Source organism: Kogia breviceps, chromosome 3, assembly GCF_026419965.1.
Source record: "Kogia breviceps isolate mKogBre1 chromosome 3, mKogBre1 haplotype 1, whole genome shotgun sequence".
Taxonomy (NCBI): domain Eukaryota; kingdom Metazoa; phylum Chordata; class Mammalia; order Artiodactyla; family Physeteridae; genus Kogia; species Kogia breviceps.
Window position 1 is genome coordinate 51,444,166 of NC_081312.1, and position 11,821 is coordinate 51,455,986.

An 11,821-nucleotide genomic window follows, 5' to 3' on the forward strand; every position below is an offset into this window, starting at 1 on the left:
TTAACCCATAGGTATATTTAATTGCTAGTCTTTTCATTTCTATATATTTGGAGACAGATAACCAAATAGTGTTTACTGAGCTACAGGTTAAAATTTGTGTTGAATGGTTGTTGACCACAGACTTTGCTAGGTAACTGTTGTGACATCTTTCTCTCAGGAGAGCGATATTGACAACACCTGTGGCGAATTTGGAGTCATAACTCAGCCTTCCTCAGATGGTACTGGATGACTTAACTAAGATAAGATCATGTTATAAAATTTCAGGGTTGGAGGGTTTAAGAGCCATTAGTTCATTCTCACATCATATTGCTGTTCTCTTCCCCCACCGCCCTCTTGGAGGCACAGCTTATACTTCAGATACAATTTGTTCTGCTCGACCCTTCACACTCCAAGCTCCAGCCATCTGGAGCAGTGCCTTGCGGATATTATGCTCTCTCCTCTCACAACCAGCTTCTGTACATGAGTTTCTTTAATCAGATCACATTTCCTCCCTCCCTCCCCGCCACCCTCTGTCTCGTGTCCCAGGCTGACTCCCGAACTCTTAACTCCTATTCAGTTTTCAAGTGGCAGCTTAAGTGCTGAGATTTAAAAATCAGATCCTGGACAGTGTAAACAAAAATTTAAATTTGTGGTCTATTTCATAATCCCAAACTGAATCTTTCCCTTTTCTTTCTAAGCAGTTCTCTATGGAATTTTTCTTAGAAACAATTAACCCCAAATCCCCAAATCCTTTCTCTAGTAGTTGCTGCTAAAAAACTGGAACTCTATATCCCATGTTCAGGAAAGATATGCAAATGAACTGCTTCTTTGTCCACTTTGTCTGATATTATTAATATTATCCCTTTGCGTTCTTTGTTCCCCTTTGGTTGGTTTACCTTGAATATCTGTTTATTTTAGTTTTGTGATTTTGTTCTAATGAGATTGGTCTTGGCTTTTTACTTTGATGGTTGTCGTCTTTTAGGTGAATTAACTATTTAAGACTAACAGCCAACATCATGTTTAATGGGAAAATATGAGTGGCTGCTCTAAAATCAGATATAAAGTGGGACTCTAAAATCACTATTATTGTTTGAAAATACTTTTTTTTGTACTCTCTGTCCCAAGAAGTTTATAAATTAATTGTGAAGATAAGATTAAGATTTATGGATAAAACATTACAAGACACTATACTCATGATAATATTCAAGAAAGAAATTCCTTGTCTGCCTAGAATTCAGTCTGTAATCAACCTCACCTCTTAAAACCCAGGGACCAAGCACAAAATGCTTTTATCACATTGTACATTTCAAGGCCTTTACAAGAGGGGAAGCCTTGAGTCCTGCAATGAATTATGAAATAGAAGTAGGAGATATCAGTATTTGAAAATTATAGATTAAAGTATCATCTTATCTAGATGATATGAATTTTTGGTTTAAAAAAGCCTGAGAGAACCATTTGAAGCTATTATGATTTTTAAGTAATTTCAATAAGCTAGGGAAATAATATAATGTTAATAGTTTTCTTATAAACCAGCAGTAACTAATTAAAAGACAATTGATAAAAAGTACAGTAAAGTTTCCATTAAGAATAGCAACATCCATTCTATCAACAAAACTTTTTGAGAGCCTTCTATGTACCTGCATTGAGCTATAAAGTCTTTGCCCTCAAGGGCTTAAATCGTGGTGGGTGAGACTAACGTGCAAACCTGCAACCACAGTACAATATGTTCAGTGCTATGGTACAGATAACATGCAGGATAAGGATGCTCCAGCTGAGTTCTAAAGGAAAAGTTGAATTTAATAAGGACATGTTGTTCAGGTATAGGGAGCGATGATGGACAATAGTATCGAGATGTGAGAGGGAACCTCATCCATTCGGTAAGGCTGGACCATCGGGTACAGGGGAGGGACTAAGAGTGATGAAGCTGGTGAGAAAATGTGTGGTCAGTTCACTAAAGGCTCTGTGAGGTGTGTTGAAGACTATAGGGAAATCTCACCTGTGACTCTCTCCCCTTCTGTAGGCATCTTGAGGGTGGCAGTCACTTGGATGATTTTTGTTCAGTTTCTGTCGTTCTGTTCTGAAGATATTTGGTGTGAGGCTGGTTGTAGAGTTTTCCTTGCTCCTAGACTCTGCCTATATAGCCAGGGTAGTGTATCTGAATTACCTTCTGATTGACTGGTGTGCTGAGCAGGGTGTTTCTACTGCACCAAGTTCCTTCCCAGGGATTGGGTATCTATTGATACGAACCTAACAGTGAGCCTTGGACCCTGAAGCAAGGTTTTAAGATGTCTTTATAGTCAAGGAGGTAACCCACTATGGTGCCTCTGAGGTCATCTGAGGTCCACAAAAAACCTAGAAGAGGACTTTATATAGACTGTGTGATCCCACTGCGTCTCGCAGACCATGGCATAATGGGACTGTAAATTTCTGGGTTTGCCTGATAGCTACACTCTGGAGAAATGCATGTATGAAAAGTCTTTTGCTTAGGGAAGTGCTATTCAGGTCTGACACTGGGTTTTCACAAAGAATAGTGAATTTCTGTTGAGAAACTAGGGTGGTTCATTGTTTCTGCCAGTTGAAGGTAATGAAACTCTAGCTGGGTGAGAAGACCATGAGTTTATGTGCATAGTTCTATGGCGGTCAGACATGCCATTGGCCTTCTGGCTTTTAAGATTTATAAGTTAAATTTCACAAGAGAGATCATCGATCTTACTTGGCATTGACTGAGCCACCTAATGGTAATATTAATAATGGCGGTTAAACTTTATAGAGCACTTAATAGTTTTCAAGGCTCCATGCTAGATGCTGTCTTTGAATCTTCACGCCCCTGTGAACAGTTTTCAAGGCTCCATGCTAGATGCTGTCTTTGAATCTTCACACCCCAATGAGGTAGATATGAATCATTATCCCCATTCTACCAAATGAGTGGATGGAGGCAGGGGAGATGGTATCTTGCTCATGGTCATATAGGTCATGCTTTGTGGGAGTGGGTTTCACACCCACACCTGTCACATGCCCAAATGCATCCTCTTAATCAGAATGCTACACTGCCTCGGGTGTTTTTGGGGTTTTGAGAAGTGGAATTTTGATATGGAGTGGTTGGTCAGGCTGTCCTTTTTTATTCTATAGATAGACATCAGTACTCAAGTTGAATGTGACTTTGTTGACTAGGAAGTTTTTCTCCACCCAAGAAATCTTGTTTTTGTCCACTTTTTAATAAAAAAAAGCATGCACATGGAGTCCTTGGGATAAGATGGCGCTGGTGATCATTTTGGATGTATTTGTCTTCTTTCTAAATAGGTTTTGTCAACTGGTCTGGAATGGAAATGCAGAGTGGGAGGTACAGATATAGATGAACAATGAATACAGATGTGCAGAGCAGGATCTGAGATATAGACTAGGTGTGGCTGATAAGGGTCAGAAAGAAGAGCTCACAGCTTGCTCCAGAAGCATGAACGTGTGTTCTATGAGCAGGCATTCTCCCTATGAAATCCATGGCCATCTAGCCTTGCTGATTAGGCAGAAGGGACTAAAGAATGCACTTGTTCAGTAAAACCTCAGTGGTACCTGAAGTGCCAAGAACCTATGGACAAAGTGCTAAACACAATAACCTTGTGTGGGAGTTGAACTTGGAAGGCGGGGCAGGTAGGAGAGTCATGTACTTGGTATGGAACTGTGACTTTGTAGATTGCTGGGCAGCTTGGCAATTCTGCCCAGTGCATACTTTTATTTGGTTACCTGTTTGTTGTAGTTTTTGCCTTTTCTTAACTGGAAGCCTGCTGATCTCTTTATGAGGATGAGCCCTAAAAATGTAGAAAGACTATTTTATAACATATTGGGTTGGCCCAAAAGTTCATTCGGGTTTTTCCATCAGTTGTTATGAAAAACCCGAACGAACTTTTGGGCCAATCCAACAGCACCTCCTTATTTTAGGCACAATATTTTTTTGGGCAGTGTGTTTAGCTAACTTTCAAATGTTTGTCTTTTGAAATGAAAATAATAAGAAACAAAATGAAGTTTAATTATTTATTAAGGGAAAGTGAATGTCACTTTATTATACTTGACATTAATAAAAACTAAGTACTGTGTTAGAAAAGTTACTGTGTCAGGACTCTTTGTTTACCTATTTTAAGTGGAATTGTAAGATCATCTTGATATATATATATATATATATATATATATATATATATATATTTTTTTTTTTTTTTTTTTTTTTTCCCTAAAGGGTAATATTTTAAATCTACTGCTTGAGGGGGTTAAGCTAGGCTTGAAGTGTCCTGTGTTTTTATGATCTGAAACACACAGTTTGGGATCTGTGGTCAGGTATCCTGATGATGACAGCTCATGATTTCTGAGCCATGATGAGAATATACATTGGCTGGAATACTTGGAAATGGTGGTGGTTTAATTCCCACTATTAAGTTTATGATGTTGTCCAGGGTTAGAACTTATGCCTATAATGGCAGCAATATCTCATGTTTACAAGGCACTTTCCTCATGAAGGGTCCCAGAGTGCCTTTTGAGTATATGTTTACAGGAATGACTATTCTCTGTGATGCAGCCATTTCTTCAGAGAGCAACAACCCCCATAAGGTCACAGCTGTGTGGTACCCACCAAGACAAGGGTGATGATAACAGTCACTCAGGCCTTAATTTTAAAGCAACATAATCTACTCACCCAATTTGACTGGTATACCAATATTAATATCCTTCAAAAGGTTTTGAGAGAGGCTGTGATGATTATGAAATCGTCTTTGACTTTTATATGGCTCTTGATAGAACACTGTCTCTTAACATTTTGCCAGCTTAGTATTTTTATTTTCAGAGGCAATATTTCTCTCTTCTGACTTAATAAAAAAAGTAGATATCGTATGTCCCCTCTACTACCCATGTGTTCTTTGGAAATGTCTAATTTCTGTTTTGCCTTTGTGTATGAGTGGGTTTCCTCATTAGGAAATAATTGTCATGTCCTGGAAGGATACCAGAGAGATTTAAAAACTCCTCCCAGATATCTGCCTTCGTAAAGACAAATACAAATGAAAAATAAGAGGCTTAATTCTACCTGTTGAAAATAGACTCGTCCTCTCCCTTTTCTTAAAGGATTTATTTTAGAAAATGTGTAATTTCCAGTTCCTTCTCTGTCCCTTTGAAGTACATGTAAACCCTTTTTAAAGCTAAATGCATCTCCTATCAGTTTTTTTTTTTTTTCTTCTTTTCCCCCCGGTACGCGGGCCTCTCACTGCTGTGGCCTCTCCCGTTGCGGAGCACAGGCTCCGGACGCGCAGGCTCAGCAGCCATGGCTCACGGGCCCAGCTGCTCCGCGGCATGTGGGATCTTCCCGGACCGGGGCACGAACCCATGTCCCCTGCATCGGCAGGCGGACTCTCAACTACTGCGCCACGAGGGAAGACCTCAGTTTCTTTTTTAACCCACGAATGTCTTTCTCAAGGGCCTGGGAAACAATTGTTGGAAATATCATCATCAATGAAGTTGGTGCCCCGAATTTCCCAGTTTCTGTGGGAGGCTAGAGGCTCACTTCAGAGGGTAACTGCCTCCAAACCCACCTCACAGCATATTACTTTTACTTTGGATAAAACCATCTAGCTAACACAGGGGGTCACCTCCATTACCTGGTGAATCTAAGACGAACTGTGTGTGACAAACGGTGCTGTCAAGTCCTCTTACCTGAGGACTAGTTATTTCTTTTGAGACCATGTATGTAATGGGTTGTGGCTGCTTGGCTACATAAAAAGGGTGAGATTTCTTTCTGTATTTGCAATCTCTTAGTGGATTAGTGTGCTTCACATTCTGGTTTAATGTTTATTTGGTAATAAAACTGTTTTCTTTTTCATTTACCTTTGCTGAGAGCTTTTCTATGTTGGCAGGAGATTTTGTTTTTAATTCTATTTCCCCAACATCGTCCTTTGTGGCAGTGCCATTGGGTGATTAGTAAAGTTTTATTAAAATAGCCTAGGCACAGCTGTTTGAATTACTCGTGCCATGGAAAATTAGTACAGCTAACCTGTGCTGAGGACTGTTTTATGTGCTTTAATATATTTTTCTTCTAATTCTGTGAGAAAACCTGAGAGAGGTCAGTTTAATTTTCTCATACATTTTAAAAGATAAAAAGGTAACCATTTAAACATTAATACATTAGTTATCATTATACGCAATTTATACATTTTATAAAATACCATGCAGGGCTAGTGTGGAAATTTCCTAAATTTCACTTCTGAGTATCTTTTTCTTTTTTAAAAAAATTGAAGTATAGTTGATTTGCAATCTTGTGTTAGTTTCAGGTGCACAGCAAAGAGATTCAGTTTATATAAATATATATATATATAAAATATATTCTTTTTCAGATTTTTTTTCCATTATAGGTTATTATAAGATATTGAATATGTATCTTGTCCTATACAGTAGGTCCTTGTTGTTTATCTATTTCATATATAGTAGTGTGTATCTGTTAATCCCAAACTCCTAATTTATACCTCCCCCCCACTATTTCCCCTTTGGTAACCATAACTTTTGTTTTCTGTCTGTGAGTCTATTTCTATTTTGTAAATAAGTTCATTTGTATCATTTTTTTTAAGATCCACATATAAGTCAAATCATATGATATTTGTCTCTGTCTGACTGACTTCACTTAGTGTGACAATCTCTAGGTCCATTCATGTTGCTGCAAATGGCATTATTTCATTCTTTTTTTATGGTTAAGTAATATTCTATTCCAGGTGTCTTTGATTCAGCCTTTGACTCTTTCTCTGGTCACCTGCCTCCAAGCCTTAACACTTGATTGGAATTCTTCTTTTCTTCCTCCCTTCCTCATTGATTTTGGGGAAGTCGCCTAGATGGGAAGAGTAGAGGCAGGGGCAGAGGCTACATGCCTGTAGGCTCTACTGTTGCCTGATGGCTATGCAATATGCTACGTCATTAAACCAGAGTAAGGCTAAAGGCTACCTAAAGGAGATTCCTCCTGATCTTATTCCAGCAGCACTTGGCCTGAATAAACACACCTCTTTTTATTTAAATTTTTTTCTTTTGCCATGTTAAAATCCTTAATTAAAAAATTGTCAAATCTTTTCCAATAACTTATAGACTTCCATTTTTCATTAACATTTACTAGGATTTAAATATAATAATCTATACAATATAGTCAGCACAGAGCACATAGGAGGGGTTCAGTGTGAGCTGTTATTTATTATTATGGGCCAAACAATGGAGATGTAGGGGTGGAGGAAAGACAGGCGCAGAGTGACCTTAAATAGAGCTGCTGTTGTATCACTTTTATGTAAACTTAAGAAAATTCTACAATCCCCCTCTGAGTCTGTGTCCTCATTTTCTGGGTGCAGATGATGCTAGATGATATATTGAAATCGACAACAGAGGGGAAGGTCAGAAAGCAGAATGACAGAGTTGAGTTCCCAGAGTGGGCTTCGGTGGGCTTCCCTCTAGCTTTCTGGATAAATCCCAGGCACAAAGGCCCAGGGAAGTATGTGATTCAAGCTTTTTCCTCAGCCAAGTCTGCTGACTCACACACAGGTTTTTACCACCAGTGCTCGAGGCACTTAATAGTGCCTCTCAGCACTGGTCCTCAAATGAACTTCATCAGAACAGTGCAAACTTCCAGTTATAGACGAATAAGTCCTGCGGATGTAAGGTACAGCATGATGGCTGTAAGTTAACAGTACCTACTGTACACTTGAAAGTTGCTAAGAAATGTTAAACATTCTCAACACACACACACACCACACACAAATGGTAACTGTGAGGTAATGAATTTGTTAATTGACCTTACTGTGGTTATCAGTTTGCAATATATATGTATATCAAGTCATCACATTGTATAACTTAAACTTATACAATGTTATATGTCAAATATGTCTCAATCAAGCTGGAAAAAAAAAAAAAGAGTTACCTGGGGGGAGGTTACCCAGCTGTTGAAATCAGAATCATCAGGGCTGGGGCTTAGATATTTGCATTTGAAAACTGTCTCGGTGATTCTTATGTTCTTTGTATTTGAAAATTACTTTTTTCTTTTATTTTTTTTTCCAGTAGAGGGAGGTAACTAAGGTGAGCCAGCTCTCCACATTAATCTGAGTCTGGTTTCCTTCATTGGCATTTGTACTTAAATGTATGAACTAATTCTAAAATCAGCTTCAGCTCATTTAGCACTTTTGCTGTTAAATTTTTTTTAATTGAGGTATAGTTGACTGACAATATTACGTTATTAGTTTCAGGTGTACAACAGAGTGGTTCAAATTTTTATAGATTATACTTCATTTAAAGTTATTATAAAATATTGGCTATTTTCCCTGTGCTGTACAATATACTTTTGTAGCTTATTTATTTTACACAGTTAGTTTGTATCTCCTAATCAGTTACCCCTATTTTACCTCTCCGTGCTTCCCTCTCCCTACTGGTAACTACTAATTTGTTCTCTATATCCGTGAATCTGTTTCTGTTTTGTTAAATTCATTAGTTTTGTTTTTTAGATTCCACACATAAATGATGATATACAGTTAAACATTGTATAGGATTCATTCTTAGGTCAAAAGTCTGTCTTACATTTGAATGCACTTCTTTTTGTGGGTGTGTGTTGGGGGAGAAGGAAGTATTTATTACTTGCAACAAGTAAGGAGAACACATGGAATCATTCTCAAAACAATGTCTCCTAAATGCACTTCCTTCTGTTAGCCTGCAGATTTGAACATTGCTCATCTGGTGATCTGTCTAGTCCCCTTTGCATCAGGAGGGGTTCGCCTGTCTCTCCCCGGCACCAAATGGGGGCCATCTGCACAGGAAGCTGGATCAGTGCCCGGAGGGCACCTTCTGCATTTACTGCTGTGTTATCACCCAGGCCAGGCACCCACCCCCAACCCTTTCAGCTTGTTTCAGGTGTAGAACAAGAAACTGCATTCCTGAGATGTGCCCTTGCAAATATATTTGTAGCTCTACAGTGGTAGCAGTAGCATGAGGCAAAACATTAAAAATGGAATTTTCTCGGTGAAGCAAGCAAGCAGGGAAACCACAGCAGTTTCTCACAATCCCTCCCTAATTTTTTAACACAAAAGATGAAGATGGGAAAGTGTGTGAGGTATTGATGCCACGGTTAGAGAGTTCAATATATTGAACAGAAGCAGAGCAATTTCATTTTCCAAACAGCAGCAGAAACCAGCCCTGACCAAACAGCTCTCCTGATTTGATGGCAGTAGCAAGGAGAGTCTGCCTAGTTCCTGAGATGACTGCCACAGAGGGAAGCTGGAGAGAGGCTGGCCTCGTCTGCGTGTGTTCCGACACACTGAGAAAACATTATTCTATAAAGTAAGTTTATTTCTGATATCAGTTGGTTTGTTCAGGATCATTCCTTTGCTTCATGCTTGAAGACAGATAAACACAAGTGGGGAGAGTAATACTAAGAAGTACCGTTTATTGAGGGGCCGTATTGTGCCAGGACTACACAAGGAGGAATAGGATACAGCTTCGTGGAGATTCTGGTAGAAGCTACTTCATGACGTTCTTTTAAAAATGAAATGAGACAATGAAAGTGAGATGTTTAACATAGTACCTGACACAAAGAAAGTGTTCAATAAAAGCCAGCTATTTGGTTTTATTATTGATTCTTTGAGAAGCAGCCCAGTGTGGTAAGGTTAAGAGTGCAAGTTCTGACTGTAGCCTGCCTGGGCTTAACTCTTGGCAAGTGAAAGTCACTGGGCCTCAGTTTCCTCATTCGCAAAATGGGAATAAGAATACTGTTTACATCATGAGACTGTTAGAAGGACTAGCTGTGTTTAGAACAGTGCCTGGTATGTAATGCAGCATAGGGTTTGTCATTTAAAAAGGTGATCTGTTTTAAAACATGATCTATTGCTAATACAAAGAAAAACAGCTGGGTATTGTCTACATTTTGTAGAGGAGGAGGAGGAGGAGGAGGAAGTGACTGGCCCAGACACGTGGTTTATAAGTTCTAGAGGCACAACTTGAACTGTAATCCTCCTGCTTCCTAAGCTCACATTCTCCCCAGAAGCAGGGCTGCCATTCCAGCAAACAAAAAAGCATTTCTAAATTCCATTAGTGTTTTTTTTCTTTTATCCCACATTTGATTTCTTTGACTTATTAGCCTGAGAAATTACTGTATTACCTTCATGAGAGGTTTTGTCCACAACATCTGACTAGCCCATCACTTGATTTATTTGAGGCTGAGCCTGAGTTTTTATCATCATTGTGGCGGCTATTATGACTATTTTTAGAACTTGGTTGTATGGGCCTCTAAAAAACAAACTTAAAATTTTTATTGCTAAATGATAAATCTTTGGAGGGGGCAAATTGAAAATTAGTAAATTTAGAGATATTTATTTTTTATTTTAATAATTTATTTTTACTCTTTTATAAGCATATTTTATGACAGTTGAGCATTATTTAATACTTTGTATTTCTATGCAAATATTAGGAAATTAGAATATTTAGGAAAGGTCTAAGAGAGGTTTCCCCTTTTTCGGTCAGTTTCTGTTTGATGAAGGGATTGGAGAAGAATGACTTAATGGCTTTGAGGACAAGTTAGGTTATAATAAACTCATATGACAAATTAGAAAATTGGAAAGAGTAGTTCATTCATACACTCAAGCTTGGGGTGACCTCAAAGTGCAGATGCCAAGCTTGGTGAGGACCATGTTATCAAGGCATGGCTCTGTCCGCAGGGACGCTGAGGGAACTGAGGTTATGTAAAGCAATACATCCGTGTTGGGGATTATTAGCACCACCTAGTAGAAGTAAGGCTACTTACCCATTGGTTTCTCTCATCCTATTAAACACCTAAAACCTGGGCTTCAGAAGTGAGTTATTTTTTTCCTCATAATGGTAAGGCCATGAGGTAGCTTTAGCTACCAACTTCCTCCTCACATCCCATTCTTTATAATGGATAATTGATACGTCTTAAGTCTTACGTAAAGTCTCTCCAAACACGATTTAAGATAAGGCTCTTAACCTCACTCTCTCCCCACTAGATAGTTCCCCCTAAGTCCCTACTGTAAGGAAATTCCTGAGCTGCCACTGTTTCTCACTGTTAGAGCATTTCTGTAGAAGTTCAGCTTGCAGAAGGGATCTAACTTTGGTCTCTATTATTTAAGACACTGTAATCTGATCTTTTATGGTGTTTTCCTACTGTCTATTTTTTTTTTTTTTTTTTTTTTTTGCGGTACGCGGGCCTCTCACTGTTGTGGCCTCTCCCGCTGCGGAGCACAGGCTCCGGACGCGCAGGCTCAGCGGCCATGGCTCACGGGCCCAGCCGCTCCGCGGCATGTGGGATCTTCCCGGACCGGGGCACGAACCCGCGTCCCCTGCATCGGCAGGCGGACTCTCAACCACTGCACCACCAGGGAAGCCCCCAACTGTCTATTTTGTAAGCTAAAGTTTCCCCTCCCAGTTACTCTGGAACATGTAGGTATTGATGAATTTCAGCTGATATTTTTTGGAACATTGCTGCTTTATTACGAAGCCCCTGGATTTCCCCGCTTTTGTCAGCTCTTGGGTGAGCCTTGGTGATAGAGTTATGTTAACAGAATTAACTGCCCTAGCTCTTTGCTTATGAGGAAAGTAAATTTCAGTGATAGATCAGTTAAGCAGATGTATTGCTTTGTTGTGAATGTTACTTTAGTCTTCTTTTCTCATATTAAGACATTGTATAGATTCAAAAATATATAGGTTATCAAAATTTTACTTTCCACAGATTATTATCTCCATCTCCTCCACTCTGTCCTTGGCTCTGTATTTGTCCTTCTAACTTAAAATTCACACATATGCTATTTTACTTGCAGAGTTAGAGATAAGATATCCATATATTTTT